We start from the raw sequence: 23,186 nt of genomic DNA, 5'->3' as shown, positions 1-23,186 counted from the left end.
GTGCAACCTAAGAAATGCAGATTTTTGTTTTTCTGTTTTTCACAGACTCACTCCATTTCCAGCAAATACAATACACAGACTGGGGTGGAAAGTAGCTCTAAGGATATTTATTCACGTGTGGTACTTAAGAACAGTTCTGGGGTATCTCTATCCTATCTGGGACAGGAGGCATTATCATGAGCTTTGGTTTGTGATTTTTCACATTTATGGTATGTATGCTGTAGTAGTTAAAAAATCACTTCAATTTCAGTTAGAAGAGTTAGACTAAATGATCGGAATATTTCTTCCACCACTCTATGCTGGGACATCACATGGATCAATATATTTCAAAACACTGAATCAAAACAATCCACACATCAGCTCTTTCATACCATTAAGTATCATTTCTAAAACTTCTGCTCACTCTTGTCTTCATCTTCAATTCACTTCGTTACTGCCATATGCACAAAGACTGTGACCTTATTTTTTTGTCTGTGTGAAGTTCTGTCTTTTGAGATGAGTGTTGCTGAACTGTGTGAAATCTGAGTGTGGGACTACAGCTTTCTTTTTATGCTTCCATTTGATCATTCTGGATATTCCAACACACTTGGGAGTGAAATATTGTGTTGTTCAGTCTGCAGTCCTGAAAGTGCTACAGTGCTGTCTGGAACTACGGTATATCCTTGCTTTTATATCCTCTCTCAGGAGACCACACAACAAAAGATACAGTTAATGAGTTTATTTGAAAAGGCCAAAAAAAATAAAAAATAAGCTGAATGGAAATTGGCTTAATAATAGTGAATGGATGAATAGGCAAAGGAGCATGAATAGTGGCTTTGGGTAGAAGTCATCTGTGCTTGAAAGTAAAAATCCTCTTCCAATGGAGCTTGTAAATTGAATGCTGGACAGATGAGAAGACTGGATTTAAACATTTAAAGTATGGAAATCTTCCCCTCACGAGATTTATCCAGTGAGGGTTTGCTGAGCTAAGATAACCGAGGTGTCTCTTTTTCTCCAGAACAAGTCATTCTATTCACCCAGGATAATGATGTCTTTTTTTTTTTTTTTGAGGAAACCTTTGCACCAATCTGATTAAAATGTACCCAAAACAACAGTTGTCTCCAGCTGCAGCTTTTAAACAAGGTGATTATAAATTCCATTAGTGGCTCGTTCGCTGCGAAAATCCTACATAATGGTAGTAATTAGGCTCAGTGGGTCTCTGGTCAGTTTGGAGCACATCAGGCTATGCTTGGTGTTAGCACTCCTCCCCCGAAATCACCCCACTGCTCAGTCCAGCTGCGAGGTCAGTGAGCTCCACAAAAACTCAGATAGTCTGGTAAAAGGAAATTACTTTTTTTTTTTTACCATTATATTAGATGTACACGGTTGATTTGATCTTAAAGGCAGCCTTTCAGACACTCTCCAGTGGACTGTGGGGTAAACACACATGACAGGAAATATATTGTGGTGACTTAAGTCAACATTTTTTCAGTTTCTTGCAACCCTCCACATATTTGGACATCAAGGCTTCCCCTATGCTCATGTTGTCTTTTGTCTTGAGTTTGTTAAGATCCCCTGTATCCTGCCTTATCCTTTCACCTTTTGTTCTGTTTGCTGAAGAAGGAGTGAAGTGGTATTGAGGAAGGCTCTTAACTCATGCCCCCACCACCACTGCTGCTTTCTAGCCCTGCATTATTGAACATGCTGCAGCACGGCCAGAAGGCAAGACACCAGGTCACAGTCAAAGAATCAGGATCAGTTGTAGTGGACAAGCTATATTTAAATCAGGGTCAGGGCTGTTCTGAGACAAACAGGCAGCACATTTCCATTTGTTAATCATCTTTGAATGGATCCTGTCTGACTTTAACACCATTGATGTTGAGTTCAGGGGCCCTAATCCCGATCAACAAGAGTTAATGGGAAAACGAATTGCAAAGCAACACGCCCAGATTAAAGAGTTATTGCAATTTGTTGTTTTTTTTCTCTTAAATGATAAACATGGTATGGAGGTCTAGTGTGGAAGCCCTGAGAGACAATTGAGAAAAAAAATATAGTGATCTATTTTCTAAGTCTGATTTAAATTGTTTTCTCACCTGTGTGACTTAGACTTGGGAACAGGTGAATTTTCTTTTCTTTTGCCCAGATAATCTTTCTAACATAACTTTTTTTTTTTTCATCAACACGAAAAAAAATGCTAGGTGAAAAAATAAGTTTTACCAGGATCTTCAAAATTACTATTTTGTTCATCTGCAAAAACAAGTGAATTGTGCACCTTGTGTTCAGCGTGTATGGAGAAATGAAAGAAAGAAAACATGAATACTTAAGTCCTATTTGTACTTCAGCCTCTTCTGGCTAAGATGATGTAAAAAATGTGTTTCATAAAATGGGCACTGATAATGAAAAAAAACAAAAACCAAAACAAATGTTGAGACATAACTTTATTGTGACAACAAGACACATGATTCTAATGATTCTATTGATTTCTCTTAGGCTTGTACTATGAGTCAAGGGCAATTGGAATCCGGGAAAGAAATACCTGTTATATCATTGCTGCTGCCAGGCTAAACTATGGGCCTACAAGACGTGGATCATCAAGCATTTTCTCCTAAAGCCCCCAGAGCCCTTCAGTGCTTTTACACATGAGCAGACAAACCATCCAATATCCTGCATGGGGCAGAATTCTGAAATATCTGCACTGCACAGGCCATCTAATGTCACACTGTGGCTTTCCTTTTGTCTAATTTCTCTTGCTTCTTTCTTACATCTGGGTGTTTTATTCAAGAGGGGTCACTCTTTCCAGACCATGACTTTCTAGTAGGTTGTGTGATGCCCATACTTTAAGAACGTTAAGGTGGAAGAAGAATCATCAAGAATGCCAAGGCAATTAATCTCATGACCTGCTGTAGGTCACATGGAGACATACATGGGCAGAGTTTCATGACTTCAAAGGAAAATGGGACAGAAATATCTGAGAAAACCATGAAGGGACTGTAATCCTTACAGTTTAATCTTTTACTTACTGCCATAAGTTTAGTTTGCTACTATTTTGCCATATTTAATTTTGGATTCAAAATGATACAGATGAAAACCTCCCATAACACAACAAATCTTTCAGAATTGTGTACCATTTGTGAAATGAATATAAATGCGCCATCTGCAGAGCTTGGATGACTGGCCTCTATTCAAGAGCAGACCCAAAAATGGGTCGCATTGTATTACGTTGTCCTGGAAACTCTTGCTCTGAGAAGGCAGCGTGCTAACTTCTGCAGCACCTACTACAGTCTGAAGAGGAGAAAAACTTCATCTTAAATATTCAAGTATTTACATATGAGTCATTATCCAATCACTGCCACACATCAATGCACCAGATGATGAGGGGTTTAGCGTGATGCACTGGGAGACACTGAGCTGGAAAGTGGGTGCGATAAGTGAGCGGGTGTGTTTCTGTGTGCGATGATGCCAGCAGCAGTGACTGAACAGTTCAGTCTGTTTGGAAGAGCAGCTGGAGTCAGAGTTAAGATCTGGTGTTTTGATTTTTTTTCCTTATTTTTTTCTCTCTTCCAGGTGTTTTAACAGCATCCATGTGCACTTTTTGACATCCTTTTTGACAGCCACACTGCTCCAAATTCTGGTTGGCATCTGTTATCGCCAAATAAATTAAGAGAGAAAGAGTTTGAAAAATCTCAGTTATACTCAGTTTGTTGTTGTAACTCAGACACAAACTGAGTAGCTGGCTGGATAGAGAAAACATTATACAACCAGGATTCAAGCACAGATTTTCTCATTCTTTGGAGAAAGTGTTTTGACGAGAAGCGCCAAGTCTTTGGTCTTAATGGGAGTTTTTCCAGTCTACTATAGTTGAATTTGGATGTTGGCAAATGGAACCATACAAGAATTAGGTATGGCTTGGAAAAACCCCACTGCAGCCTCCTCAAACCATAAAATAACGGGTTTGATGCAGAACGACTGTGCTGAGGTTTTTACAGTCGCAGATGCTGAGAGCCATGATAAGCCAGTGTCTTCACAGTCTCATTTGTTGACACACAATATTCACGGCCTTAGGCTGTGAGAATTTACCAATTATCTGTGTGTGCCATAGAGCAACACTGTTTGACTTGGATGCAATGCGTATGTTTGGCTCCACAGCACAAACTGAAAAAGCAACACACATAGTGCCCCCACCACTGTGGCTAGGAGGAAACGAACAATTTGAAGCTGTGTGCATCCAACAAAACACAAAATTATAGTGTAAATGAAATTTGAGTCATGCTGTAGATCCAGACGGTGAAAACTGTCAAATGATATATAACATAATCATTTTTTTCATGCATTGTTTCTACCCAAACCTATGATAAACAGCATGTGCAATATCATAATATATAATACAATATTTTTTTTTCTTTCTATAATTTAAATGAGCTATTTGTAAGTTTTTCTATTGCTACAGAGGCAACGTTAGCTTTAATAGCTGTTTATTCACCAGTCTGGCCAAGAACTTCAGCCGTTGTTGCATTTACAAAAGGTTATAATAAGCCCTCTGAACAGTGCTACTTCTACAGGACAGATTGGACGCTACAGTGACTCGGTATCCAAAAGTGACTTGACAAGCCAACCGGGCGAGGGCTAGCTGGTTAGCATACTAACTTCTAAAGAAGAAAACAAGTGAACGAAATAAAAGCAAAACAAGAAGGTTGATTTCCGCCACTGCAGACAGCTCTTGGTGAAAAAAAGTATAAAGGTTGATGCTTAACTTGCACTGCATAATTTAGCATGTTTGTTTTTAGTATGTATTAATGATGGAGTTACAGTTGACAGTGGTATAACAGGAAAGTATATACAGCACTTCAGATGATAAGATCCTTTACAGTCATAAAGAGCAAAAGACACTGAGACAGCCTAAATCCACAGAAGGGGTGTGGCTAGTTTGCAAAAATGCTTGGAACAATCTCTCTGCCAAGTACCTTGAAAAACTATGCACAAGTGTGCCAAGGAAAACCGCATATTGATTTGATTTAGCCTTTTTTTTCTGCTCCTTGCATAAAGTTAATTGGTAAATACAAATATACTCTCTTGAACTAGTACCTAAGTAATTTGCACAGTGCTGTATGTCATTACAGCAAGGGGTTATCGGTGATAATGAAACAACAGAAAAGGATGTTCCATAAGAAGATAGCATCTTGAATGAACCAGTGTCTCTGTACTGAGGGGAGAAATCTCTTGATAGAGCAGTGGAGACAAAGTCCTATAGCACCTGCATACTAATTATAGTCTCCAGAGCAAAATCTAATGGTGTGTTTTAACTCTAAATTGAGGAGTGGAACAATGCCCTTAAATTTCCTCATTAACTTTTTCTTTCTTGTTAACTTTACATCTTGTTAACTTTTCACATTGTCTGGTTCCATGATGCTTTTCACCATATATGTTTTTTACCATGTAATAAGACATTTTGTGAAAATGAAACATAGCATTGGTTCAGGCTAATGCTGGCTCAGAATGAATGACTAAAAATATTTTTGCTTGTGTATTTGCAATTTCGATGTTACACCATTACCCTGATACCTTCTGCCTCCAGGAAACACCTGTATGCATGCATTCTTAACGCCAATACACACGACCTGTGTGTGTGCGTGTCTGCTGCGTCACGGCCAGCTCTAGCTTCCTACATAGAGTTTACGGGCTACCCAAATGTTGGATTTCTTTTCATTATAAATTAATGTCACTAAAGTGCCACTGTCTACACATGCAGCTGTTAAATTATAATTATGTTTATATATTTTCATGTCTGTGTTCATGTCAGCATAGACATAGACAACTATAGTGAAAGGTGTCAGTTTTATGAAATGTTACTGGTATGATAATATGACAATGACTAGGTCTTTTCCCTGTCTATTTTTGCTGGGAGACATGCGCATTACACGTAAAAAATAGGAAAGATGCCCAATCTCTAGATCACGCAAATCAGCTGTGAGACATGCGTGACGCGGGCAGTGTGTCCACTCTAACTTGGGCACCAACATGAAAACCAAGACATTCCACGGCCACTACACACACCACATAACCAGTGCTCCTGGCCTAAGCCCGACACTGAAAAAAGCTTTTACTTTCTCCCACCTACTCGCATGTTGTATGTTACTAAACTAGCAGTCAGCCACATAAACTTTGTCACTGTGTGTGTGAATAAGTTTAGCTTTAAGCAGTGCAGATCGTAACTGACTAAAACATTTTTTCTTTTTGACTTACTGTGAAGAATGATTCCATTAACAGAAACTGGGTAAATTTTTGGCAATGGCATTGTAATACAATGTTTACAGGTTGAGAACTTAGTTGTGATGAATATTTTGAACTGACTCTAGCGACTCAGGAACTGCTTTGCATATTGTTAATTTCAGCACCAGTTTAAGCAAAGTACTGAAGTTGTGCCTGTATTGACTGATATTGGATGGCTTCAACTGTTTGCAGTATGCCTTCCAGTTACTGGCTCATTCATAGCATCATAGCTAGTAACAACCAGTTATATTCATCACAAGTGTACATCACAAACATAATAAACTTACATTGCCACTGCAGTGACAGACAGTGTCTAGGTTTCTCATTTCGGACATGCTAAGGAGTAGATGATGGGGCATCGCACCTCTTACTGTTGTGAAAGCGGGTTAGACATTCTGTACCAACAGCCACTGTTTGATCTTGGCTTCTCTGTGCATAACACAGCAGCAATATCACCACACAACATTCAATTTATTCTGCGTTCTTCAATAAAACTTGAATATTCCTGCAAGACATTTAGTTTACGTCTGGCTCACTGCAACCAATTAATGAGCTGACTAATGACTTCCAGGTATGTGACAAGCAGGATACTATGTACAACTTCCTGGTCACACCAAGAAAAAAAAAAATCATTAAAATAGCTTGTTTTCCCTATTTTCCTCACCTTTGGCCTTCGCAGTGGCCTGCATTGGAACCGCAATTTAGCCATGAGTGTACTGGTTCTTCATTTGACTTAAATATGAAGACATTTTTACGAAAAGCTTTCTGTCAGTACTTCACCTCAATCATCAACATTATATTGATAAATCATTTTAATTAATCTTATTTAGCTGTCCATTAACATCTGGCATCATTTCATGTCCTCATTGTGTTTCTGTCTTTTCCAGTCACCTGACTTCACACTGTGGACCTGCACAGTAGCCTCGTCACTAATACACAGTGTGGCACACTGTGTATTATGTCAACCAGTCGTGACAGTGGAGCCCTTGTTTTGCCTGAATCTGCCTGCTTGCAACTGTGATTTTGTTTTTTAGCTTTTCCCTGTCTGCCTTAACTGTCCTGTATTATGCCTGCTGACAAAGTAAAATCTGTTTTTAATATTCCTGCTTTGTGAGTCTATACCTGCTTTTGGGTCAAAAGTAGTATTTCTAGTGTTCCTCTTACTGTCAGTATTGCGAGAAAGTACTGCTACAACTTTTGGTTGCATTCCTAATGTAACTATTGCTATTTCTAATGTATAAAGTACATATGGAGCCCATCAACAACTACTAAAACCTCCAATCTGTCTCCTCTTTTCCAACCATCTGTCAATTTGCACATCCTGTTTTTGTCTCAATTTCTGATTTACTGTTGTGCTCTCTTCCACTCTGTACTATTTCCTTGTTTTTTCTTTCTTCTCTCTATTTCCTCTATTCCCCATTCCTGTGTTTTTGTTATTCATATGTATAGATTCCATCCTGTCACTCTCAATTTACTTTCCCATTTCTACTTTGCTTTTCCTCCTAATTTACTTTTTTATTTGTTTTTATCTGTTTTCATCCATTCCTCTGCACCTATTGTTCTATCTTTACATCCTTCCTTCTTCTCACCCTTTTTTCTTCTGATCCCCACCATGTTGCCATTATATATCTTGTCTCCTCCCAATAGAAAACACACTGACGATACAGATGTAGTGCATTAGACTTGTTTAGTGTATGCCATTTACCAGGCAGGACCAACATGACTTTAAACCAGCGATGCTTTCCAATGACAGCATCATGTATTTGATGCTGTCATTGGACACCATGAAGCAGACTTTTGCAGAGAGAGTGTCACAACTGTCAGGGAGGCCTGAAAGGTATTTCAAGATCATTTTTAGCTGGGTGTCATCATCAAAGATGCTTGGGGCTTACTGTACTGTACAAAAGTAAATGGGCTGCTCATCACCAGAGACGAGTGTGTCTTAATAACTCAAATAATAATAATTACTCAGTCCTGCCTCCTTTTCTGGGACAACAAGGCCACAGTCCATCTGTTCCAGTGACACAAAAGAGCAGTATTCCCCCAACTGTGGCTTCCTCTCCACAGTGGACAAGTGTAGCTTCTTCACTTATCAGTGTAACTCGTTTTAATTTTTAACTAATGCATGGCTCAGGCCAATGAAGCCTAGATGTGAAAAAAAGCTGTAAAATCCCCCTTTATTACATTTTCTCAAATTGAACAAAGGTTTCACAAATCTTACACAATGTTTTAAGGGATCTTTAATATGTCAGGGATAATCTAGTTCAGTTCAATTATAAATAATTATTATTATTTTATATGCATATTCACAAATAGAATAAAAAATTCACAAATTTGAAAGTGGGTTTCAGACAGCATTAAGGTTTTGCTTAAAATGTGCAAGCAACAGAGGATTGGTCGCTCAGCACTGTAAGTTGAGTTTCCCTTAACTTTTCCCTTAACTGCTGATTTGAAAGGTGCGAACCAGAGGCTAACTTTAGCTTCATCTTCAGTTCATGATGCCAGCTGGATAGAAAAGTTTTCCTATGATTGCTGTTACACCACATGTTGCTTTGTCAGGGGCCTATTCATCAGATTTGAACTCGCCATTATAACTAGGCTAAGATACATATCCGATGTATTTAGTTCATAATTTAAAGACCACCTTGCATGTTTTACTATTTTCCTTGTATCAAGATGCAGCAGCCTGCCCTATGTTCATCTTACAATATGTTTATCTGACAATAATCAATAATATTGAGCTACCTCTCAGATGAGAGGGATTCAAGGGGAATTGCAACATGCTGTTGCTTCACATAGGTTCGGTACATTTAGTTCAGCATATTTCTTCTGAAGCAGCCAGGATGTTGTCTGAGGTACTCTCAGGTGAAAATGGCTTCACTGGCATTGAAGGGAAATTTCTATGGGCTCCCTGCTAATTAAGTATGGAGCAGTCATTTCGTTTTGATGATTTAGCTCTTAGCAGAATTCAAATCTCTGCTTGGACTCATTGAGAGCTCCTTCCATCAAATCTATCTATATAACCTTTCCTTGACTTCACTCTCCTGATGTAAGTGCTTCAGGCTGAGCTCTAAACTGGGTTCTTGTAAAAGTGAAAAAGCCAAAAAAAAAAAAATTTTTATGACAACATCTTTTATGGCAGTTACGTGTTGTATGTAACAAATCTTATTTTTATTCTTATTTTTTCTCCATAAACAGTTAAGAGGGGAACAACAAAAAATAATAAGTAACTGTAATAATTCATTTTATGTAAAGCAAAGACCACTGACACATATACCTGTGAGCTGTCAGCTAAAAAGTGAACAAAAGCGTACACGCACTTAGTGCAGCTTCAGGTTGCAGTTGGTGCACATGCAAGAATTACTACAGGACAGAGCCCGGAGATGTGGTAATGTATATTAACAAGCGAGATAATAACTTTAATTTTTTGATGAAAATGAAACACAACCATCATAGAGGCCCAGTGAACACAACTGAGGCAGAAATAAAAATAGAAATGTTTTTTTTTTTTTTTTAAAGCTGGGGTGGAGGAGATGTAGGCTTTGTTTGTGTACTTGTGTGTTTGCACCTCCAGTTTTGAAGTAAAGTCCTCTACAGGTCAGAAAATTCTTTGTTACAAAGAGAGTTAGTCACTCAGACAGAGCACAGGTGACAGATATGCATTATGCATGGGAGAGGAAGGGAAGGCTAGATATAAAAAGAACACTAAGATATTCACAGTTACTCATACAGTTATACAGAGCTATACTGTACTGTTGTCTGTGCAACTTTATTAAATAGACCTAGACAAGCACAGACTGCAGTCGGTACTGTTTCAAACAAATTATTATAAGAGAATACTTTAGAATATGTACAGCATGTATTGTGTGTTTATATATGACTTACTCATATTTGTGTGAGCTTTTGCTCATGTTTAAAAACAGCCCTCAACCTAGACCCACCACAGTCAACTCCGTGCTTCTTCTCCCTCAGGCTCAAAGGGCAGTCTGAGGTATGTTACCCAAAGGCAGTAACATACAGCTTTAAAAGGAAAGTCTTGTGTCTCTCCATCTGTCATTCTGTTCTGGGCCGGGCAACGAGAGCTACAGTAAAATTGCTTCAGTGATCAAAAATTACAAACCTGATGTCAGCAGCAGCACGATATACCCAGCAGTCAGCTGCTTACGTCTCCCAGAATCCCACAGAGAACTCTATGCAGGTTCATGTTTGTCCTCCTTTGTGTTAGTGATTGATACTGCAGGTAGAGAGTGTTAGCTATCCTCAGTTGGTACAGGTGTTCATGGTGTCTCTTATTAGCTGCAGAAGATTAATGATGCAGATTAATTGGCAGTAGGAGTTCGTACGTTCTCCTCTGAGTCAAGTTAATTTTATGGAAATGAGGGTGATTTGGTCAGTCGCTATCTTACCAAGCACAATGTTTATAAGTTCTAAATTGGTCCCAGTATTTAACATTTAGTGCCAAAAACTTTTAAGCCCCATGATATTCTAAAAGCCACTCTCCTTGATATCTTTTATTAATTTTAGCAACTTCTTGTATGAAAGGGTCACATATAGAGATTAACTAACAGAGAATTGTCACCAAACTCTGTTTAAGCCCTAAGCTCTGACATAGGGTGTCTTAGTATCTTTCAGCTCATTGTTTTGGTTTCATGGGCTGCAAATTTATGGCTGTCATTAACTCTCATTGTTCTCATAAACCCATTTCCATTCGCAGGTGGCAGTTGTTTTCAGGAAAAAAAAAAGTTAAGGTCAAACTACCAAGCGCCAAACAGCAGACAGAATAACAGGCGAACATAATGGAGCATCTAGCAACTAAAGAGCTGGATGTTTCTTTAGGAGTTGAAAGAACAATACAGAACTAACAAGTATATATTGGACATAAATTCTCTAGGGGCCCTGCAACACAATGTTAACCGCACGTTTCCATGATGCCAATGCTGGTTATTGTAACCACAGCAACAATGACACTGACACTGTAGGGGTGTTATTTCAAGAAACACTCCTGTATGTTGCATCAGAGGTGAGGGACAAAGAACATATATATATATATATATATATATATATATATATAAAACACCTATATATTCTGGATGGAGGACTTGTTGCCATACCAACTTTGCTGATATGCAAATGTTGTTTAGAGCAGAGTAAATGCAGGTTTAAGGTAAAAAGAAACTTAACATTATTGTGTTCTCAGGTAGCAGAGCTGAGCTACCTTGCTTTTTTTCTGATAAATGAAGATCCAGACATCTGAGGAATCCTTCATCCAGTTAAAACATGTAGTAAATAGCATATTTAGTAAATAAAATATATAGTTGAAAACGACCAAGGAGTGAAACATGTACCATAAAAATGTGGCTCATAACTGTAAAAAGTAACTGCGAATGGACAGTTACTATGATTAAAATCACAGATTTTTCTTGGTTTGAGAATTGCTGGAAACATTTGGGATAATGTAGTACCGAACTCAAAAAAAATTACAATAGGTCCAGTAATTTTTAGACATTTTTATGTGGAAAAGTTATATATTATAACTCTAACTAAACCCAAGCTTCTTTGGATCTGGATAGATACGAACTGATAATGACACTGGGCTGTCAGCTAAAAAGTAATATAGTGCCTCTAATAGAGAATGAGAGGAGTTGAATTACTGTGCGAAGCCAGGCAGGGTGGAAAAAGCTGACATGTGAAACCTATGAAGAAAGAGGCTTAGCTAAGTCTCAGAAGACTCTGAACAGAGGAATAAAGAAATGTCAGAGGGGAGGGCGGCTAGTACACAAATACACACTTGCACACATAGAAACCACAAGTGGGCATACTGCAGGCTGCCTTTGTGAGGTGCTACCTACAGAAGTTAGGAACTGCGCAGAGTGCCTCATAATTAGTCTTTCAACAGGCTGGACATAGTTAATCTTAATCTGTCTCTTATCTCTGGTTCCAGACGAGGGGAATTAGTGGCCTTCACCCCGCCACTTGGTTTCTCTTCACGCCTCGGCCATTTCTCCTCATTACAGCATTACAGGACCATGTGGCCCAACGTGATACCACAGCAGACCACGGCTAGCTCGTTAGCCCTATTCTCATTTAGGCTGATGAATGATATGTGCCCTCTGTGGCATCAGCGATTCAGAGACATTGATTCTGCAACTCAAAAGGTTCTTTAATCACGTTAGAATTGTAACAGAGTGCTCATTGTGCTCCTCAAGTGCACATGGGCATGAATGTATTCACCCACACACACACCCACACACACACACAGACACACGAAAGAGATGTTCACTTTCTTATTCTATTTCTTATTATAAGAACCTAAAGTGAGGTGTGCATTTGAAATTCCTCATTTATTTTTCCATAAGCATTATCTGAGTTTACCTTAGCATACTTTTGGCACATTTGCACTTGGCATCCTCTGTAACCATCCAGATAAAACTAATTAATACATGGTATGCTTCAACAATTCTGCCACGTACAGACTGATATATTGTGTTTATCTGGAACTGAGAACCAATTTTCTGCCTGCCAGGATTCACATGTTGAAGCTAGCCTGTAGCATGTTGATGAAATCTTTCTTGGCCGTCGATAGTTACTTAGCAACACATAGTCATTACATTCACAGCACAGTAATCCCAGAACAGCCTATAGCTGGCCCCGCACTAGAAGATAATTGGGCAGGTTTTGAGTCTGATTGACCACTCCCCACAATTGCGGTGACGTATCCAATTCGGGGGTGGTCCAAACGGTTTATCTGCCTATATGATCCTGTAGTGTGAATGGGTTAACAGACATAATCTTAGTGTTTCCGACCGGATTAGAGTGTCCCCTGACTTCCAAAGTCTGTAATGTGAAAGGAACAGCGATGGAATATTGAGCAATATCCAATGAGAGCGAGCTGACCGAGAAAGGTTACCGCACATGATGTTTTCTACCCAGCAATTAACATTACCTCCGCCCAGAGCACAGTAACATTGATATGGAGTGACATCTCCATGGCAGTTGAAGGTCAGAGAATTTATTAAAATGATTTAATTTGTAATGTGGTCCTGTGTCTTGACAGAATTGTCTGGTGTGTAAGTTCTTATAATTGAAATAAAAATTAAATTTAAAAAATCTGTTAAATCTGTTATAAGGTCTGTGGTTCTCCCACATTTTTAAAATCAGCTAAGATTTGATAATTCTCAAGTGGGCACGAAGCCAATGCCAAAAAGAAGAGATAAATAAGTAATGAAGAAGAGAGCAGAGAGAAAAACAGCAAGAACGGAAGACAATATGAGAACACAGTGAAAAAAGATGAAAGCACTCATGCATCTTATCTATGAAAAGTTTTATCTCCCTGTCTCTTTTCAATTAAAGGTATAGTCCGGGTCTTGTCTCAGAAGGATGACACTTTCACCATGGCCCTGCACCATCTGATTGCTATTTCACTAATGTTATTTTTATGCAAATACGGTGTTTATCTCATCTTCTTTTCCATGTCCTAATGAAACGCCTGCTATGCTGCCATCATTGCCCTCCCTGGCTACAAGCAGAAAAGTCACCAGATACGCGTCTCAACACTTCTGAGCGTTGTCTTCACTTTCATGATACTGGAGAGGAGATGAGCTGGATGTGTTTAGGGTGTTGCGGGCCTGATGATACAAGAACTGTTTCCCCCATTTGATATATTTTGTTAATGCGTAAAATGTAAAGATCACAAGAAGGAAATTATAGAAAAATCCTACAAGTAGCAATTTCGTGTCATCATAAAATGGCTTTGCTCCCACTTCACTGATTCAGTGAAGGGTTAACTGCATTTAAACCTAAACAAATACCTCTACAACTATTGGATGGATTGAAATGACAATTGGTACATATATCCAAGCTGCTCAGGTGATCAATCAAACCTCTGGTGATCACTGGACCTTTCCTGTACCTTTCCTGTCTTTTTTTTTTTGTTTTTTTATTTAATTTTTTATAAATTCTTTTTTTTAAATGGATGGATTGCCATGGAATTTAGTACATATATTCATGTCCCCTCAGAATCAACCATAATCATTTTGGTGATCCACTGACTTTTCATCTAGCGTCATCATGGTTTACAACCAATTACCTGCAAAATTAATGACATTCCCATCAGCCTTAGGTGTACTTTTCTGCTTGGTGCTAATTGGCAAATTTTGTGCAAATGCGAATGCACTACTAAGATGGAGAACACTGTAAAAATTATACATGTAAAACATTGGGTTAGCATTGTCACTGAGCATGCTGCCATGCTGTTGTTATCATTTGCCTCAAAACACTGCTGTGCCTACAGCCTCACAAAACCAGCGTAGCCTTGTCAAGAGCCAGAGAGCAGTTTCTCGTGCTCAACCTTGTCAACACTGTAATTGGATTTCTTAATGATTTAACTGCATTTGCACTAAGCACAGGCGATAAAAACAAAGCCATGAGACAAATATATTTGTGTAAATATTAACTTGCAGTGAAGAAGTATAATATATTAGTAATATACCCAGGAAGGAGTGCACACGAAATATTAGTATTAACAAGTATCTTGTTGATAATCTTGGAGTTCACTACAGTATTGTAAATTACCCAATTTGGCTTTTTTAAGCTATGAAAGAGACTCAGCTCGTTATGTGTTGGTGCTAAAAAAACATGAGGAGAGGATGAAAAAGAATAAGGAAACCACTCTACATCTCATACACCAGCCAAAGAGCCCATTTTGTGCTGGCACAGTTATTTCAGGGGCAGAAGAGAGGTTGGCATTGAGAGGGACATTCAAAATCCTTCATCACAATGTTGTAGAGCTACTACATAAAGACAATAGCATTACCTAATTAAAACAATGAGCCAATTTAGATTATTTGAACATCGTGCTTTTACACAGAGGTAATGCTCTGAGACAGAAGTCATCACATCCATCTTGGGAAAAAAGGAGAAAACACTCACTGAAAGACACCTCTCAACAGATATTTTAATCAACGTACTGCTGTTCATATTTGTGATAGTGACTGTGATACAAAACTAATGGAGAGTGTAAATTTGAACTGCAGACTTGTTGGCTGAAATTAGAGATTTTGCCAGGGGAAGCCAGACAGTGTGATGGTGTGAACTCACATGAGGTGTGAAACCAAGAAAAAAAATGTTGAAGTGAGACATGCAGAGATCATAACAAAGGAAAAGGAGATAATGAAGATTACAGAGATCTGACAATGAGGTTGTCACATGCAAAAAAAGGATATTGATTGGATGAGTATTATCATGTCGTCACACTTTTTTTTTTCTTGTTTTAACAGCAAATTATTTTCCTTTGATTGACGTTAACATGATATGTTAACATAGCTCGCTACATTGTTGTCTTTTATAGGACAGTGGGACTGTAAAGATAGGGTGAGCCACTGTAAGCATCCTAAAGGTTATTTTACTGCCCTTGTTATAAAACAAAGACGGAGAATCCAAATGGTTCCGTAATTAAAATGTCATTAATTTGTGGTCTCTTATCAGACCTCACAGACAGCTCTTAATGCAGGCCTGCGAGGAAGATAGAGCTTGCATGTTCACGGACAGCACTGCATGCTGCTCCACTCTCCCATCCACTATCTCAATAATGGGATATATGTGGCTGCAACAGACTGCGCAGCATTTTGACAATTAGCCAATTACATTTCATCTGTGTAATACAGGGACTGGTTCGCAGAAATAGTTGCCTCATGCAAATATCTCATTAAAAAAGTAAATTAGGTTTCATGATCAGTCGCTTTAATGATTCATAATCTTTTCACTTCACATCACAGACACGTTCAAACATGAACATGGGCGTGCAACTGTGCTTGTGAACACAAACATGTAGCTATGTACATACTATGTACATACTAATATGTATTTTCAGTCAGATGTTCTCATTTCAGTGTCATAAATGGAACTGCAGCCTGATATATTCTGTTATTTTCTCAGAATAATTTTATACATATAAAATTAAATAATATAACTCCACAACATGCAGTGAAATAATATTCCATATCAAATTATATGACGGATAACATTATAGGATTGAACGTGATATAATGCATGAAGGGTAATTTTATAACATCCCATTTGTTTGAACAGTTAACTCTCTGAAGGTTCACGTCTGTGTTTTATTCTGCTTTTATCCATTCAAACCCCAGATCATGACAGGTTCTCCCTTTCTCTCCTTTTCGGCTTTGTGCCTTGTGTGAAATGAAAATAATAAACAATAAAAATCACCTTAAGTGACAGACACTAAAATGAAGTCATGCACAACTTTGAAATTTGGGGATTTAAATATGTTTTTCATTAAACTGTCACTAGTTCATATTTTACCATTTCACATTCTTTAAAAAAAAAAAAAAGAGAAGTCACACAGTAATATTGAGTTAGTGGAATGAGTTTCTTGCATGAAACAGTCCAGTTCTCACTAACATGAAAAGAGCATGTATTGTACTCTTGAAAGTATAGATATGCTCATGGCCAGCTCTAGATATTCTACTGTCCTTGGTGAGATAGGCAGAAGTCTGTGTCACCCTGGATAAACCACTCCACTATCCACTGTGTAGGGCATCCGACCCTCATGTATGCATTTATGCTTTGTCAAAATCCAATCCCAAGAGTTTTAGTAACTTAACTTTAACCATACCTTAAACATAGTTTATTCATCCATTGTTAAGGTACTTGTCCTGCTTTAAGGTTAAGATATACGCAGTCTGTTATTTGGGTGTAAAATACATTTCCATTTGAATGAAAACTTCACTGATGGCCTAACTGGCCAAAGTTTAGGCTACTTATCTCGATGAGATTACACATTCACCTCTGTGAGTGACTTGTTCTTGCTGAAACACAGACCACAGACATATCACAAGAGTTAAACATGGTGCAAAGATAGCAGACTGTTTTCTTAACAGTGAAAAGTTGCCTGGCAAAAGTGAGAGGGCTGGGAAAAAACCCTAGATAGAAAACAAACAGACTAATATGTAAGCAGCACTACTGATACTACAGTATATATTACATCCTCACTTTGATATTGGAAGAAGAAGAGAGGAGGCCAGAGTGAACTCTGGAAGAACTCCAAGTCAGAAGAAAACTATTAGATAATCGTTCTTGTTTGACAAATCAGTCTCATCTGATGAATCTCCCCTCTCTATCATTCCCATCTGCTTGACCTCTGTAAGCCCTGAGCTGCTCATGCCTGAACCAGGGCCTGCTGCTGAGGAGAGCTGGCTGGATGTGCCGTGTTACACATGGGGCTCATGATGTAGATCAAACAGGTTGAGCAACGACTGGACACAGCCAAGCCAGTTCACCTGTCCTGGTAGCTGAACAACTGGTGGCATCAGTCCTGGTGATGTTTGAGCCTCAAGCTCGCCAGAGGAGGTCATGGTAGGTGGCCTGACCTGAGCAGATGAGAACACAAGCGAGGACAGCTGCCAGGGACAGATGCTGCCATTTGGAGAGCAATAGCCGGTTTTAACCGTCCGTGTTATTAGGGTGTGTTGTTGAGGCAGCCCTCAGACTGGATTCACTGCTCAGGCAGCTACCATATTCAGTTTTCCAGCTCAGACAATGCAGACTCGCTTGTTCTGCCCCAACAGGCTGCTTTATTAAAGCACTATGTACTCTATTGTCTGTGTAGGGGAAAGAGACAAGTGTTGTGCTGTTCCTGTCAATGTTTTTCATCGTCTTGTGCTTATTCAAGAGAGAGTCGGTTTCCCCCAAACACTCAGAAATACACATGCAAACACATGATGGCTTATTACACACGAGGGCATGTTATTGTAGTCAGAGGTCCAGGTGTGTTCTTCTTGCATGTTTATGACACATTAAAATAAATAAAACAACTCTCTTTACATTCATAATGAATATAGAATAAGGCAGTTATATAACACAATATGTTACTGAAATGACAAAAAACAAATGGTTTAAAAAGTCTTTAGTGTCTGATAAGCTACACTGCAGTATCAGGTCTTAGCAGACAGACTGAGGATATAATAAAATTGGGTCTCTAACATCAGAGTGTGGGAAACATCAGTGATTTATATTATTATCACTTCTCCCATGGTGTTTGACTGCCACTTCCCTCTGATTCTGGTATCATACCTGTAGGAATACAATATTTTCTCTTTTTCAAATAACCCTTCAAATCAGAGTGACTCTGCAGTTCGCTCCATCAGAGCACCACACAGGCCCAGTGAATGTTCCTCCTGTAGCTGATTTAACTGTCATATCACATCTGCATCAGCAGCAGTGGTGCAGAATTCTACGTTGAAACCTCTCATTAGTGTTTTAGTGCGCTCTGATTGCTGATTGACCAAAGTGAGATTGCAGGCATTAAAGCTATTTCCTCTTCCCAGTCACATCCTGCCATATATTCCCTTCTTTATCCTCTCCTGTCTCTCAAGCTTTTAGGGTTTGTTATGGTTTGGCTCAGGTCAGACCTGACAGCGCTTTATTCTGGTCTGCTCTCTTTGTCCCTGGCCGCAAAATTTGTTTTCCTTTTGTGAACTTTAAACAGCAGTTAGACATCAAATTGTGAAACAGCCAAAAAGTCAAATTCTTCTTCAAACTAATTTTAGACTGCATGAAAGGTTCACTCAGAGATTCAGGAAGGTACACAATAGACTGAGGAGAAAAGAGGATTCAATTTGTATTCCCCCCCCCACCCTCCCAGTACTACTACTAATACTCACACACATTTGGCTTTCGACCTTCTGACAATGTTTTAAAATGAAAACCTACTTTTCTGATGTTATCAGAATCATATTTGCCACCCCGTGTGAATATCATCATCTACCTGCTGTTTACAACCATTAACCTGCAATCAGCTTTGCATTTCCTTCACAGGATGCAGATAATATTCCCTACATCTCAACTGTAGCTCCATTTAGTTTCTCTGAACTCAATTTCAGCACTTAGCACATCCCATGCAATGAAACATGTATAACTGCAGAGATGAGATCAGTGGTTATTCCTTTTCATTTCCCCATCATGTACTTTTCTCCACACTGATGTGGATTTCAAGTCACAATTTTTCACTCTTGATAAAACTACTGAGTCGCTTCCTGTGTTTTGGCATTAGGTTTTAATAACATGCAGCATTCATTGGCAGAGATGAGAGGGCGGTTGGTTTGAAAGGCTCTCTGAAGTATAACGCTGCACCCAAATGGCTCATTGGGCTTTCATGCCAATTTGGTATGATCTCTGCCATCTCAAAATGTAAATAAAAAAAGCTTATGCAAATAGGAAGGATTTCATATTTCTGCAAGGATTTAAATGTTTGTTTACTCATATGACTCCCTGGGAGGATATGTGTGCTTTTTTTTTTTCATAAGAAGCTGTTGGGAAAACATATTAATATGCAGATAGGACTGACTTACTTTTGCATTTGACTTTTTTTTTTTTTTCCTTTGGACACAGGAGGTAAAATTCTTTAACATATTTCAACAGGAGTAAGAGATAGAAACATGTGATCCATATCTTTGATCTGCCTGTAAAATCACAACATACAGCTTTTTGCTTATATTATCTGTTAGAGACTATCCTTTGTTTGAGGTGCTCAGTATTTTAAAAAAAAAACATACACAACAGAAAATCACCTTACACCAAAATGTCCCATTGAATTGGGTTGTATAAATTTACCGCAGTTGTACAACTCTTATCAGTAAAAAAGTCACCACATGATACATCACAGTGACTGAGGGATTCAATCTCTGTCTAGTTCATATGTCCTTGAGGTTCTGATCATGAATGAGATAGCATGTTTACCCTCTAGATAACAATGCCGCCCTTCAAACAGCGTGCCAAAGGCCATGCATTCAGCTCTGACGCTAGAGGACAGACTCAACATGGCACATTTACACGAGAGAGCTTCCACAGTTAAATTTGACTCTGTGCTCACGTCTTGCAGCTCGAACAGGTTTTGAGGCTGCACAGCTATTGTAACACTCAGTACATTGGTTCTGAGCATTGCACACAAACACACGCACGTACACATATGCAAGCTTGAATCATTCCAGCTGTCTGGTAAAAGGATCGCTAGTCACTGCAAAATGTTTTCTGAGGGAGTCATCCCATTAAAACTCTTTAATTGCATCTGGCTGAATACAGTTCATTGGCAAAGTGGAGTCGACATGAAATGAAATGATGATGAGAACATTTAAGCCAGTGGACACTCAGAACTATGGGAATCCTGCTGCCTGCTGAACAATGCAAAAATAAATCAGGCAGATATTGAGTAGTTGACTATGAAGATTAAATAACTGATACAAAAGTAAGGTTGACTGGGTAGCACAGAACCTCTCTCAACGGTGTCTTTTGATAAAACAGTAAACACAACTGCCAAAACCTGCACAGTGTGCATGATGATTACTTGTCTGTACAAATGTAAACTACTATTCATATATAAACTGAAACAGGTGGACCCATCCAGGTCAGTTTTTCACAATAAACTGGGCAAAATCATAATAAAAAATTTCACCACCCCCAAATGTTACACAAAATTATTTGACATCACAAAAATATAACTAAGCCTTACCCACAAAAGCTTTCTCATCATCATCATTTGGCAGGAAATCATAAGGAAATGTTTATGCATACATTACACACACACGATCTGTGAGTTTGGGTGGACGTAAGAGACATGTTTAAGAAGTCATTTATGAGCCATTAAGAAAATTTAACCTGTAACAAGTTAATAAAAGAAGCAGGTAATCATACTGAGAGTATTTGTCCTATAAAAGACAGAATATATCTCATGTTGTTGGCTCTGTTTTGTTTCAGAGCCCTAAAAAAGATTTCTAAAGCAACAGAGGACAGTCCCAAATCGAAATGATGCAAGGCCAAACTATTGTTACAGAATATACGCAGTGAAAATGCTTTGGGCTACAACACACTCCATATCACTGCAGATACAAATATCCAAACCACACTATTACTACCTTGAGGGATTTTATTTGTATTATTTGATTCTAATTGAGTCCACAGAGAGTCTACAAAAAGCGTGCATATTTAGGCTACCGCACAAAGAGGTAAGTTAAACATGTTGGCTGGGTTTCACAAGCCTACAGGATCAACAAAAGATAAGAGTCACCATAATTTAATCCAACATTAGTCACACAAAGTCCAAAACTCAAATTAAAAGTCACTGGATCAGTGTGTGTGTGTGTGTGGCCTTGAAAGTACTTTTCTCCTCAGAGTGACAGGAAGATGATCAAGGTGCAAGGTGAGAGAAAATAATTAATTGGACTTTCTGAGATATCACATCAAACTGTCTCTCAGTGCCACACCCTCAGCCTTCCCTCTGATGAAATTTACTTTTATACATAATCAGAACCTGTTCTCTGAAATGAATATTTTGTGTGGAGAAGGACCAAAATAAAGCGGTTTTACTGTGAAAAGTGAAAATTAAGTTGACCGAGCAGTGTGAAATGGTGACCTAAAGAAGTGTTGCTCTGACTCTGAAGCTCTCAGTCTGTTCTCAAAGCTGCAGGCATTACTTACAGTGCTGAGTAGTTTAGACTATATTTCTGCCTAGGATTTTTGCAAGTCGTACAAGAGTTGACTCTTCCTATTCCTCTAGACATGGACTGGAGTCTCGCTGGAGCTCGGCTCATGTATCTTTCATAGGCTCTGCTGAAAAGTTCTTTATTCCCCCATCATCAAGTCATATCATCACTGAGGGACAAGGACCTCATCTCCAGAGGTCTCATCTATCTTATTTTGTCTTGAAACTGGAACCACATTTTCTGACACATCTTCTGTCATCTCCTTCACAACCTTTGATCACTTTAATTTCAAACCTTTAAAATCATTTTGTTTGTTTCTTTATGATGTAAAGCTCATGCATCAGTGACAGCGCCTATTAAGGAAACTGTTCTGCTCAAGTTTAAAAAGTTAATACTGTAGGTGATTTCAGGCCATATTTCTTGAAAATTCATTACTATCTCTTATTGTGTTGTTTAATAATTAATTCTGTTGCCAGAGTCAGATGCAGAAGAGTAAATGTTACATCTCAGTTTTTTGTTTCACTTTCTGTTGAGATGTCACAATTTCATCATGTGTCCCTTTCATAATTAGGTTTCATTTAACTCCTGACATAACTACCACTACTATTACTTGAAGGGAAAAATATTACATACAGTAAATGCCTTTTTGCCTCTTTGGGGCAGTAGGACAAGCTGTAACACAACAGTGGCATATTTTTACAAAGTTGATTAGGCCTAGCGTTAGCCAACATTTGCCTATTTTGCACATTAGGAATAGAATAAAATAGAATAGATAATTTATTGTCCCCTTGAGGAAACTTTTTCCCAGTGAGTGAACATCGATCGACAGTACTCACAATAAACACACCTCAACAACAAAAACGCACAGGTCACGTCACCATGCTACACTCACTGTGATCGCCACAGAGCAGTGGCACAGTGCAAAATTGACATTTATTTGGAGTCAAAAGTTTAACATTTAGTCTGTGTTTAGCTCTGTTGTGGTCTTCACGAACTCCAAAGGGAGTTGCTAACTTTGTCTGTCTGGTGCAGGCAACAAAGGTGCTGGCTCTAAAACCAAAACAATGAGCTGAAAAACTCTAAAATGCTCTGTAAAGGTGAGGGGAGCTGTTGGTTCATCACTTCAAGCACCTCTTTCACATTACACATAGTCACCCTTGATCCGCTGTTACAAATATGGATTAATGCAACTTTAACTTTAACTTTTCCATGCATTAGCATGGAAAGATAAGCATGTTTACATGGCAAGTGTTTATCTGTGCTTTCAGATCTAAATTGATTATGACTAATTTGTTAAACTTAAGAAAAACAATACAATGCCTAACATCTAGGAAAGACAGTCATTGCCCTTTCAGAATATATTTCCTGTGAGCAGATACACGTCACACAGTGAAATAATGACTTGTCTAGGGGATAACAGGGAAAGCATGTTGTCTAAATTGGCTT

This window comes from Trachinotus anak, unplaced genomic scaffold (genome assembly GCF_046630095.1).
Source record: "Trachinotus anak isolate AG129_WGS33_773 ecotype Australia unplaced genomic scaffold, CSIRO_AGI_Tana_v1 ptg000008l, whole genome shotgun sequence".
Classification (NCBI taxonomy): Eukaryota; Metazoa; Chordata; class Actinopteri; order Carangiformes; family Carangidae; genus Trachinotus; species Trachinotus anak.
This window is presented reverse-complemented; position numbering follows the sequence as displayed.